Genomic DNA, 13,496 nt, shown 5'->3' on the forward strand with positions numbered 1-13,496 from the left:
CAGGCAAAGTTTATTACAGGGCTCCAACGAGTTGTGCTGCAGCAGGGGAACATTATTTAAGTTGGTAATCATTAGATCAGCCTGCCAATTTGAAAGTATGATTCCTTAACCCAAGGTGAAGAGACACACATCACTGTGCGTTTAATAATGAACCATAACTGCGCATTAGCAAAACCAACACACACAGTTTTCACCAAGTTAGTAACCGTATAATGTGGCAATTATTAGCAAAGAAAAAGCATAAAGTATTTATTAGGTTCATCTTAAACATATAAACAATTTCATATTCCTAACGTTTAAATGGGCTGGTGATTCAGTTATAATTCAAAGGATTATGGGTTCGTGATTCCACCTGGTAACTTTTCTGAGTTATAAAAATGTTCTGTACGACTTCCTGTTTTGCTCAGCATTTGGCCTGGGGAATTCTGCTTAAATAGTCAGGCTGGATACCTGACTCTATATAAATTTTGCATTGTACTTTATACTTGTAAAGCACCTGACAACCTTTTCAGTACTGTTCAACCTTAGAAGTTTATTTTTGCTAAGTCTTTCTTCGATGTTCTTTCCCTGTGAAATTATTGTTACCCTATATGGGTTCAGATGCCCTAAAGGACAGTTTTTCTTAAGGTTTGATGGGGGAGAGTAAAATCGCTTACATGCCAAATGAAATCTAGTTGAGGCTAGACTGATTATAACAAGCGGGTAAAAGCCTTCTCCATGGCTGCACCCAAACTGCCTCTACTCCTCTGTTGCTACTAAAATATTTTACTCAGAAAGGGACTGATTTCTCTGGCCAGGCTTTAATATCTGAGCCTGCTACTATCTGATGCAGTCGTGTTGTATTACTTTTTAATATTTTAAATAATCCAAGCAACACATTCTTTTGTTTCAGTTGTGAATCGATGGAATGTACATGTCATAAAATAAAATTAAAGTAACACTATACAAAGCATTTATTCAGAATATGAACAAATAACTAGCTATTTAAGTAACAAATTAATTAAATAGCCAAAACTGATTTGCAATTTGCTGGATATACTGAAATCTGCCACAGATAAAGTTATTTTAACCAAGCACAGTAACATTCAATTCATATCTCAGTGGCAAGGTTTTCAATGTACTTTTCTTCCTGAAAACAAACATGTGCACAAATAATCTTATTAACCGAACAGACCAGTGTATTGAATTGTGTTACTACTCAGGTGCAGAATTAAATTCCCACATGCAGAATGTACATTGAAGTAGATGAGCAACACAGTCTTTCTATGAAGAGAAATAACAATGTTCCCAAGTTGTATTGATATAATAAATAACACATTTGTTGTACACAGATCATAGCTATAGGCTTCTGCATAGCCTTCTTGTCCCAAACAACTTAATATATTGGGATAACTGTTGCCAATAAAACCTTATTCAGCAAATATATATATTACATGCACACACACACACACTTGCACACATGTGTGTGTGTGTTGGAAAACATCCCGGGGAAGGGATGAACCTTCAGGAATCTTATAATTTTTTCTACTAGGGTGGTTTTGAGTTCCTACCAATGATAACATGTTGGAATAATAAAAAAAAAAATGGCCATCACATTTTTCAAACCAAAGCATGAGAGATAAGTGGATAACCTATTGCAACATATTATATTAAATTTCATCTGGATTTCATCAAGGCTAGAAAAATGATTCTCCCAAGCACTTCTGATTGGGATTAATAAAAGGCCAATGTTCTGGAGAAAAACGATGTTGAGTTTCATAATTCATTGGTCCATAATACTAATTTTAGTTGCGTAGAATGCTCACTTAAAAATGACCTGAACATTGCAATATCTTAGTTCTTCCTTGATTTGGATTTTAGTCAGAGATTTTAAAAAGGCCACCCTTTCTTTTAAAACCATTGTTTGAACCAAGCGGATTCCAAGACACTTGCTTCTTCATCCACACCAATTAGAAGAAAAATTTGGCCCACCCTTCCTTTTTCCTTCTCTTCATTGTCCGTCTTCCCTAGAAACTGGAGTTCAGAAAATTCAAAGAGATTCTGATTCATGAAGAGGGGAAGAGGAAGGAAGAACAGGAAAAGAGGGAAAAAGTAAAACAATGGGAAATTGACCTACTTAGATCCTACCATCAAACAAGGAGAAACAAAAATATGCAGTAACCATCATAGGCAGCAGCTACCAGATAAATGGGTTTGGTAACTCACAGGGGAGGCTAGTAATTAGAAGCAATTTAGAACTCAGTGAGAAAAATAATTAGAAACTTCTGCATCCAAAGTCTGTCCGCTATTTGTCACAACTGCTGGCTCCAGTTTAAAGCCTCATCCGTCTCTATGACGAACTACTTTTCCAAACAGGCAAGCACTGAGTTTCATAAAATATTAAGCTAGGAACTCAGCAAAAAAGTAGAACACCTACAGTACAGTATAGATCAGAAATTATGTCTGTATAATTATTACTTAAAAGAGACATAATTCAGAATTGGCCAATTATGTGACAATTCTTTAAGGCTGTATGAATGAAACAAAGAAAGCACCCACTAACCCAAGTTAAAAGTAGCTTTCCCAGAATGTTGAAATCTGCTACAAGTTTAATGACTCATTCAATCTATAATTAAATAAATTTAATTAAAATATAAAACATAAAAGTTAAATTTAAATAAATTACAGAGAGAAAAGCAGTATTAATGTAGCTATTTCAAAAAAGGATAGAAAAGTAGCACTATACTAATATTGATTTTATAGTTTGCTTATCTTTTCCAGGCAAATTCCGAATTTAACTCACTATAACAGTTTAAATCAAATTAAATTATACTCTTGCAAACCACCATAAATCTAGCCTATAGTTTTAGCATGTCCAAGTTAACATTCGTTGTCAATACAACATAATTATCTAAACTATCCATGTGATTATGGCATCACATAGCAAACCAGAAGTAGCTATTACTTTGGAATTTTAAGCAATTGCTAGCATTACAGTCTCTGTGCGTCTGTGTGTGTGTGTGTGTGTGAGAGAGAGAGAGAGAGAGAGAGAGAGAGAGAACGGGAGGGGGAAGGCAATGCAAAACATTTCCTACACTATTGCAAATTTTACAGCAGAAGGATTTCCATCTGCCTAAACCACATGCCTGCCAAACACCCATCGGTCCTCTGTGCCAACTATGAATTAGAAAGGTGGCAGAGATCAATCACTGCACAACTTCTAAAACAAACTGTCCCCATTTCTGCCGCTTCAAAGAAGTGGGGCCTATTTTTGGAACATCTTAACAGAGCAGCACCCTCTCCCCTGGCCAGAAACGCTGAACCATGGATATTTCTGTCCCAATCTAATGTTAGAAACATGACTAAGATATAATTATGTTATTTTAATAAAAATACTGTCCTCTGTTCTCTTGTGCATTGTAATGTTATTTCTGAAATAACAACATTCTCTTATATCTGAACTAAGAAACTGTAACTTACACTTATTTATAACACAAAATGTAATTTAAATTCAGTTTACATGCCAGGATTGTTGTTAAAGTTTAAATCACAGCTCAGACATAAAGTAAACTGCCATTTAAAGATTGTACCAGTAGTACATTAAGAGAAGAAAGATAAGGACAAGACCTATCATAATATTTGATTAAACCAGGAAATCAGGAATTGCTGATAGTTCTTTCTTTCTTTGATATGATTTAATCCATAAGGCCCCAAATCATGAATAGCAACTCTGGGTGGCTAACATAGGATTAAAAAAAGAAAAAGAAAGAACCAGGAACAAAAGAACACAAAGACACACCACAATACCATACAACCAAAGCCAAACCACAACATATTCCAACCTCAACCTGTTACGAGTCAAGCTCACCCAACACTCTGGCCCAATGCCATGAAAAAACAGGTTTTCAAGGACTTATGGACAGCCAACAGGATCCGAGCCATTTGAATCTCTAGAGATATGCTGTTCCAAAAGGCAGGTGCTGCAACAGAGAAGGCACATTTCCTGGGTCCTGCTAGATAACACTGTTTCATAGAAGGGACTCAGAGCATACTTACCCTGCTAGATCTGTGGGATGGGCAAAGACAATCAGAGACAGGCGATCCCACAAATAACCTGTTCCTGTGCCATGAAGGGCTTTATAGGTAGGTGCAACTTGAATTGCACCTAGAAGCCTACAGGTAGCCAGTGCAACTCTCAAAATAGTAGTGCTTCTTGGGTGTATTGGGATGCACCCATAACTAGATAGATTGGGATGCACCCATAACCCACCACTGCACTGTGGACCAACTGCAGCTTCTAGATGGTCTTCAAGCACAGCCCATGTAGTAAGCTGGAGTAGTCCAAAGGAGAGTTGACCAGGGCATGAGTGACTGTGCATAGTACTTCCTGATCCAGTAACTGGCACAGAGGTTGGATTTGGCCCTCTTGGCCACAACTGCCACCTGCTCTTCCAGCTAAGAGTCCAAGAGAACCTCCAAATTGTACATCCACGGTCTGGAAGTGCAACCACATCCAGAACTGAAGATGGAAGATCCCCAGAACCAGAAGACCCCAAAAATCTACAGCCACTTGGTCTTGCTTCAGTTAAAATAAATCCCGTTCTTCTCATTTGCCTCTTCCCCCAGCAGCTTCCAGACACTGGAAAAGAACCTTGGTGACATCACTTGCTTGACTCAGGATAGAGATGTATAGCTGAGTATCATCAGCTGATGATACCTGATTGTACCCAGTGAATGATTTCACTCAGATTTCTCTCATATAGACGTTAAATAAGAACTAAGAAAGCGTAAAGGGTCTAGCTCTAGATCCCTCTCCTACTACCAACACTGACTGGAATCGGCCTCAGAGGAAGGAGAAGCAGCACACTTCAAGACCATGCCTGTCATTCCTAACCCTTGAATCCAGGATAATATGATTAATGGTATAGAAAGTGCTAAGACAACAAAAAAGGCCTACATCTCCCCCTTCCTAGATGGCTCAGGGCCTGGGTATCTTAGAAACCGCCTTTCCCCAATAGTTTCTGCTCATCCTACCCAGACAACCGCCTGCTAAGACTTCCCGCCTACTAGGAGGTATGTTCTGAGGGAGCCCAATGATGGGCATTCTTTGTAGCAGCTTCCCTTTTATGGAGTAGCTTGCTATCTAAAGTACATATGCCCCCCCCCCTTCATGGTCTTCCTGAAGCAGATGAAAATATAACTCTCCTGGAGAGCCTTGGGGATTAATTGTTACATAGCTACACTACTTTCACAAGTTTATAATTGTTAGCTTTGCATTTTTAGTCACCATTTTAATTTCTTCTGATTTATATTTGCTTTGAATAGTTAAATTCTATAAGCTGCCTAAAGTCTGGTTGGTTTCAGGTGGTCAGATAAGATTCATTCATTCATTCATTCATTCATTCATAAACAAACAAACAAACAAACAAACAAACCCCAATCCTGTTAGAGGTCATTTGTAAATGTAATCAAAGCTGTCTCAGTACTGTACCCCAAGTCTGAAACATGACCAGGTCCAGCTAATCAGTTTCCTTCAGGACACTCTGGAGCTGCTGACCACCTTCCCAACAACCTTCCCTAAGGAAGGCTGGAGACAAGACAAAATTTATTTAGTGTCAGTGGATCCTGGAATGGAAGGGGGGGGGTGTGGACTCTGCCTTTTTAAAAACTGGAGAAACCACTCCTTCCCTCAAAGATCCATTTACCACCACCTAGATTCAGCCATACATCATCTCTCAGGAGGCCTTAACCAACAGGAGGAATATAGATTCCTAGTATTAGGAATAGTATTAACAAGGTAGCTGCACTTATAGCCTCAAGGTCTTTGTCTATTCCTTCAGGACCAACAGACTTGAATTCTTTCCAGATGGTTATGCTGGACTGTGTCTCAGTGAACTCCAAAGGACTTGCAAACTGGAGTCCAACTGAGAATGGATCCAAACAACTTTATCTGAGAGATGCCTAGAAAAGTCTTCACATAGTGTTTTTGTGGAGGTTCTTATATAGGGCCACCAGCTGACTATCTGCAGTTGCAGTAAGAGTGGAAAAATGATAACATTTAACTACTCAAGGTAATCTTCCTGTGCTTACTCAGGTTCACTCTTCATTTTCCTTCAGTGGCATTCTAGGCATCTCTTCTGCCACTTCATGGAATTCCTTTGAAAACTAAGGGGCTTTCCAGGACTTAGGGACTGAGAGAGTCCTCACAGGAACAACCTGATTCATGGCTGCCACCATCTCCTCATTCCAGGCAGGGACCAAGGCCTCCACTGAACCATGCACCAGAGCCTCAGGTTCCATTTCCCTCTGAAACCCAACAGGGTGTATCAGGTGCCTGGGGAATAGCAAATGAATAGGTCCTTCCTCACTGTGGTGAGGAGTGGCTGGAGGGACTTCCAAGGTCAACCGGGAATGATCTGAATTTGATAAGGGAACCACTTTAGTTTGGTGGATTATATATTTATATATTTGGTGTCAAGAGTCAGCTTTTGACTCTTGGCAACTGCCTGGTCAAGTCCCTGCAGTTTTTTTTGGCAAAATTTTGGAAGTGGTTTGCCATTGCCTGCTTCCTAGGTTTGAGAGGGAAGGACTGGCCCAAGGTTACCCAGCTGGCTTTGTGCCTAAGGTGGGACTAGAACTCATGGTCTCCCGGTTTCTAGCCTGGTACCTTAACCGCTACACCATACAGGCTCCCTGGAGAATTGGAGGATTAACTTCTACTAAACTTCGGGAGTGGCAGGATATTCCATACCTGAAACAGTACGTTTTGAACATACATATTCAAGAGTGCTCTTGGTATGGTAAGATTGTTCTGTATTACCACACAAACTCAGCTCTGGTATACTGCAATTAATGAGATTCCTACTTAATTTTCATTGCGGCTACAAAGGAAGTTTTTTATTTCAAAATAGAATTCAATGTAAAAAGGAATAGTAAAGAAATTAACACTGGGGGAGAGTTTTGATAACAGAACCAAAGAACCAAGCCATAAGAAGTTAGCAGCACGGTTATGCCTTTACAAAGCCAGTATTTCCACATCTTTCCCCTCCATCTGTCAGAACTTCCTGCTTTATCATACATAATCACCACCCACTATTTTAGAGAAACCCAAATTTCATAGCAGCTTGTACTAACCTATTAAGGTCAGTGACAAACACACTATTGGATTGAATTACCTTCTAAAAATGATTCCAATTCTAAGTAAAGGATAAACAAACCCAAAAAGAGAAAGAATCTCTCTATCTCTAAAGAGTTTTGCAACTATGTTTACTGAAAAAGATAATAATGTACACACTATAGAGGGGTTTTAGCATGGACATACAGTAAAACCTTGGTTTGCGAGCATAATTCATTCTGGAAACATGCTTGTAATCCAAAGCACTTGTATATCAAAGCGAATTTCCCCATAAGAAATAATGGAAACTCAGATGATTCGTTCCACAACCCAAAAATATTCATATAAAAATGATTACAATACTGTAATATAATACAAAATAATAAAGAAAATACAAAATATAAAGAAAAATAAAACAAATTAACCTGCACTACCTTTGAAAACCTTTCTGGCTGGAGTGAGGTCGACAAGAGAGAGGAAGGTTATTGTGTAGGACGACTTTCACTATCACTAGCATGGGAGATGATCACCCACAATCCCGCAGCGAGAGAGAGAAGAACCACTGGTTCAGTTGTGACCATGTGATGTTTGGCATCACGTTCTACTCGTATTGCAAGACAGCGCTCATTTATCAAGTTAAAATTTATTAGAAATGTTTGCTCGTCTTGCGGAACACTCGCAGATCAAGTTATTCACAATCCAAGGTTTTACTGTACATTAAATCAATCTAACCATCCAAGAATCCCCAAAATCTATATGTGGAAAGGTCTTCTTTGGACATTCAATTTATCACTCAGGCCCAAAGCTGTTCACAGATTGTTCAATTCCACAGAAAGTTCCCCCAAATGAAAATAATGTACATTTAGAAAATAGATTTCATTGAATCATAGAGCTGGAAGGGATTAATTAGGCCATCATGTCTAACTCTCTGATCAGTATAGAAATTTACTGAATAGGAGCTTCTTTTGAGAAGTAAACTGCCAGGCCTAGCCCAAGGAACTCCAAGAGACAATGCAAAATCAGTTCCGCTATGTTTATTAGCTACAACCTCTAGCAAGAATCTTCCCAGACTGAAACCCCAGCTCCCAAGTCAGCCAGCCACAACAGTGTGAATTCCTCAGGAAGATGCCAGTCTCATCCTCTTGTGGTTCCCACGCTCTTGCAGCGAGCTAAGAAAATGCTTATCTCACTGAGCCTGGCCTTCATAATTCCATTCCATCACATAAACCTCACATTTCAATTTCTATACTTCCAAAATTTCCACAGCTTTCCCCTCCATCTTTCAGAACTCCCTATTCCCTGAAAAGCTAGTTCATATGGTCATTTCAACAATATACATCCCATCACATACATTTCTAGAATCTGTGCTCTTATAAACTCCTAAATGAATATTTAATTCAAACTGACCTTCAGAAATCATACTGAAGCAAGTAGCATGCAAGAAATATCACTAAAATCAAACCAGATCTTTGGAACCCACTAAGCTGCCTTGATCTGATGATTTGATTAGCACAAATATAGTAAAATTATTGTGGGGAAAAAACCTAATAAGGTCACACTGTCAAAATGTAACAGTTGCATGAAAAGACCAGGTTTCCTTCTCTGTGCTTTTCTGGCCATTTATTTATTTATTTATTTATTCAAATCAATTTATATAGCTGCCAATCTTGTAACTGACACTCTAGTCAGCAAACATAGCGTTAAAAGCCAAAACAAAAACAATTAATAATAAAACAATGGTGGCCCAGAATAAACACAACTTAAACCACAGGAAAACACAGAGTCACACTGATAGGTTCATCCAACCTCCAGAACCCATGCCCGAGGGAACAACCCACGTTATTAAGGACTTACAAAATGCTAGCACATCAGGGCCATGCAAATCTCATGGGATTTGGAATTCCAAAGGGCATGTGCTGCAATAGAGAAGGTCCCTCTCCTTCCTGGATCCCACACACGGCACTGTTTGATAGGACCTGGAACATGCCCATCCCGTCACATCTAGTGGGACGGGCAGAAACAATTGGAGAGGAGAAGTCCTACATACAACCTGGTCCCATGCCATGAAGGGTTTTAGAGGTGACAACCAGCACCTTCCAATAGCCTACTGGAAATCAGTGCAGCTCAGAGAGCAGCGGTGTGACATAGTTATACAGAGGTGTGCTCATAACTGCTTGCACTGCTACAGTCTGGACCAGTTGCAGCTTCTGAGTGATCTTCAAGGGCAGTCGCACGTACAGAGCATTGCAGTAATCCACTTGAGAGGTGACCAAAGCATGAGTGACCATGAACAGTGCCAATCTAGGAAAGGGCACAACTGGCACACCAGATGGATTTTGCACCAGATGCAAAAACCCTCCTGGTCACAGCCACCACCTGTTCTTCAAGCAGAAGGCTTGAATCCAGGAAAATCCCCAAACTGCATACCAGTTCTGTCTGACACTCTACAATCCCATCAAGAATTAAAGATGGAAAATCTCCAGATTGGGCAATCCTAGAACCCAAAGCCACTTGGTCTTGCTAGGGTTGAACTAATGCCTGTACTTCCTCATCCAGTCTCCCCACAGCTCCAGGCACTCAGAAAAAAACCCAACAGCATCACATGGTGGGTTGGAGTAGAGATGTATAGCTGAGTATCATCAGGCTACTGATAATACTTCACCCTAGGCCAGCAAATGACCTCACTCAGCAGCTTCATATAGATGTTGAACAGTAGTGGGCAGAGCATTGAGTCCTGAGGGACCCCACAAAGAAGGGGTCTGGGGCTAGATCTCTCCTCTCCAATCAACTGCCTGGAACTGGCCCTAGAGGAAGGAGAACTGCCATAACATCATACCTTACTCCCAACCCGAGCCAGTCCAAATGATACCATGATTGTGGAGGCATCAAAGTAGGCCAAGATGGATTACCACTCCCATCCCAGCCCCCAGCCCCAGCCCCAGCCCCAGCCCCAGAAGTCATCCATAAGTGTGATCTATGCTGTCTGAAACCCAACTGAAAAGGGTCCAGACAATTTGCTTCCTCTAGGGGTCTCTTATGACAACAAACTTGCCTAAAAAAGGAAAGGAGACAGGATGAAAAATTGCCCAATGTAGTTGGGTCCAGGAATGGCTTTTTGAGAACAGGGTAAGCTACTGCCTCCTTCAGCATCAGCAAGACCACCCTTTCTCTTAAGGATATATTACCACTGCCTACACCCAGCCATCTCCCGGGAAGCCTTAGCTAACCAAGAGGAACACAGATCTAACATAGAGATGACTGAATCACAGCCCCAAGGATCTTGTCACTTTTTCAAGACCAACAGATCAAACTCATGCCATTTATACGTGTAATAAGCCCAGATCCAGAACACAAATTTAAAAGTGAATGTAACGTCTTACTAGGCAGGAGCTACTTAAATCCATTAAACTATTTTAATAGTTCTCGGCTCTTATGTTATATATTCTTCCTGACACAGGAATACCATCTATTTTGTATACTATTGTATACAAAATAAAAATTGTCACATATGATACCCACAAGTCAAACATGAGTGCTTAAAGCAATCTTCAGTAGTATACTTTATACAGTAATTCCAACATATGCTAACTAAAATCAGGGGTACATGTGGACCACCTCAAGTGTTTTGAAACAATCATACCCCATTACTCAAACTTTAATCATCACAATAAAAATAACAACTTAAAAAAAAAAAATAAACTGCCATTCCCTACCATTACAAGTAATTCAGGTTTTTACAGATGCTGTCCAATTACAAGGGAAAATAGTCTTCTCATTCTACCCCTTACTGTGCTCTGTACAATAGGCTTCTTTATTTTACATAAGTCAAGTATACAATAATGCTACCCCCCTACCCCCAAAATCAACGAAGTATGTTCATTCCCACATCTTTCTTCCATCCCTTCACTGGCTGAGTATGTGAACTCTCATTAAAGGGAAAACTAGCCCTTGCAAAAAAAATCTAATGAAAATGTAATTAACAGAAGAGAACATAAATCATAAATGAACAATACATTATATATTGATATATATCACATAAATACATTTGTTTTGCCAGATTGGTCATCCCTTTCAGATTTAAAAAAAGTCAGCCACCAACCAAAAAAGGCTTTAAACATTTTCAAATACTGAAGCAACAAAACTCAAGGAAATAAGCAAACATCTGGGTAGCACACATGCAGTACGGCAGCTTGTAGCACATTTGGTTAAATGTCCTCTCCTTGTATTCTTACTTTTAGCATTACACACAATCCAAACTTATTTCAATCCAACTTCATGTAAACCTGATGATTTAACAGAATAACAGCTAGGAAACAAACAAATAAAACAACAAAAAAAGAACATTGTCTTGCCAGCATCTTTCTAGTGTCTATTCTACATGTTAGGTTTAAACCACAGGATTGCTGAAATATATACTTCACTTTAGTTTTCAGATACTCTTGGAAACAAAATGGGTTACAAATTACTAAGGACAACTTGGCTTTTCTTAGCCACATGCAATGTTACATATGAAAGGATGTTTCACAAAGGATGGTATTGGCCTCTTCTTCATTTACTTCATAATTTTAAGTTCAACTTGCAGTTTAGACATCCAAGAATAAGGATCTTATCATGAACAGCATTGGGAAAAGGAACTATTGGGAAATATTAATGGGTTAATTTCAAGAATTGGCATACCAGCCCTTATTCTAACAGGAATAAGGTTATAGTTATTTCTATTTTTACACTGTATTCTATAAGTAAATTATCCTTAAGTCATGCTAATCTCTGGCAACGTTTCTTAGAAGAAATCTCAAAGATTAAGGTTGAAAAGTAATCCACTGGATAATGTTATGAATAACTGAGCTTTATGCTTAGGGGTTTTCTGATCCACGTCTGTTATATTACCACACTGTTTCAAATCTGGATTCGGGGAAAGGAATCTTGATTTCTTAATTATTTTTCAAAAAAGAAATCATCATACATTTCCTTTATTCACATTACTCAGACCTGACATTCTTACCTGGAGTTATTTTGTAATCTCCCATTTCTAGCCTAAAGGTTAGTCTGCTTGACTGGGAAATTATTACAACTGGAATCACAATGGAAGCCTTCTGAGTGTTTCTAACATTTAAAGCTCTTCTACCATAAATCTCTGAGCTCATAGACAGACCTTATAAAGTAATCATCAGAGGAAATATAGTAATATTACTCAGCCATATCAGTTTTCTGGAGATGAATCAGTGCACAGGGCATGGCAAACTCCAGGTGTGGTCATGGATATTTTCAACATATGTTGCATTTAAAATATCCATAAAGGAAACAAACATGGACTTCAAAAACTGACCATAGAAATGGTGCCAAGATTATCATTGCCCAATATAACCTTTTAGCCAGTAATTAATGTTTACTTTTAGAAGACTAAACAATAAAAAAATCCTAATGCTGTGAGTACCTGGTTCTTATTATGAGCTTCCTTGTACAGAATATATAAGGATTAGGGTTAGAATATTAACCTATTATTAACTTAATATTAACCAGAAGTTTCTATTTTATGAATTACCAAATTGCTTTACTGTCAATCACCAAACTTATTTTTACAAGTTTACCCTCTAAATGATCCAGTTCTTTTAAAACATTTGACCAAACATCTCTCCAGTTTGCCAGAATTCTAAATTTTCCATTTTTAAATTCAGTTTACAATTTGGTATATGATTTCTGAAGTTTGGCTGACCTAACATATTTGAATTTAAGAGGGCAGTTTAGTAAGTGCTTTCTTACTAAGCTCTTTTTATTATCTCTACAAATGACATCCAAGGCTTTGACTAATGTCAGGAATCAAGTCCTAAAAATTCAGGACTGATTTACAGTAGTCTAATCTAGTCTAGTCTAGTCTCTCTCTCTTTCCCACCCCCTCGGACTATCTTTTAGTGTCATCTCTTGTAAACAGAGCTTCAAAACAGGAGGAGAAAATACACCCTGGAAAGACCCAATATAATGTAGCAGAAATAGAATACTGTGGTGCCATTTACTTTTACTGTGAGATCTCTAGAACCACAGCAGGAAGCCATAGAAGGAAACAAAACAAATTCAGCATCCAAGTAACAACTCACGTACAAGTAAGTTTTCTAGTCAAGTGCCATAAAACAATAGATACGTACCCATCCTCATCTTTCCCACACTAAGGAGTTTGAAGCTATCATGGGATGTTTTACACAAAGTGCTCTTTCAAAATGTCTTTGTGACTGATGATTATTCTCTCACTGTACAAAAATGGATTATTCCATTTTCAATAAAATATAAACTAACTAGGAGTACAGTCTTCAAAAGATGATCATATGCTATGATTTTTGTATTTATGTATAAATTCTGATGCCACAATAGTTAACTCATTGGATTATTATGATAGGAGTTCTTTCAAGAT

General features: G+C 38.6%; 1 protein-coding gene across 6 annotated transcripts in view; it reads right to left on the reverse strand.

The window, feature by feature from the left end:
* The window catches only part of NHSL1 (NHS like 1), a 161,842-nt gene that overhangs the window by 83,512 nt on the left and 64,834 nt on the right, over positions 1–13,496 (reverse strand). The gene's annotated exons all lie outside the window — the stretch shown is intronic.

The sequence above is a fragment of the Python bivittatus genome, unplaced genomic scaffold (genome assembly GCF_059951505.1).
Source record: "Python bivittatus isolate LINGU-HERP-01145 unplaced genomic scaffold, Pbiv_v1 ctg000020_np1212, whole genome shotgun sequence".
In the NCBI taxonomy this organism is placed as follows: Eukaryota; Metazoa; Chordata; class Lepidosauria; order Squamata; family Pythonidae; genus Python; species Python bivittatus.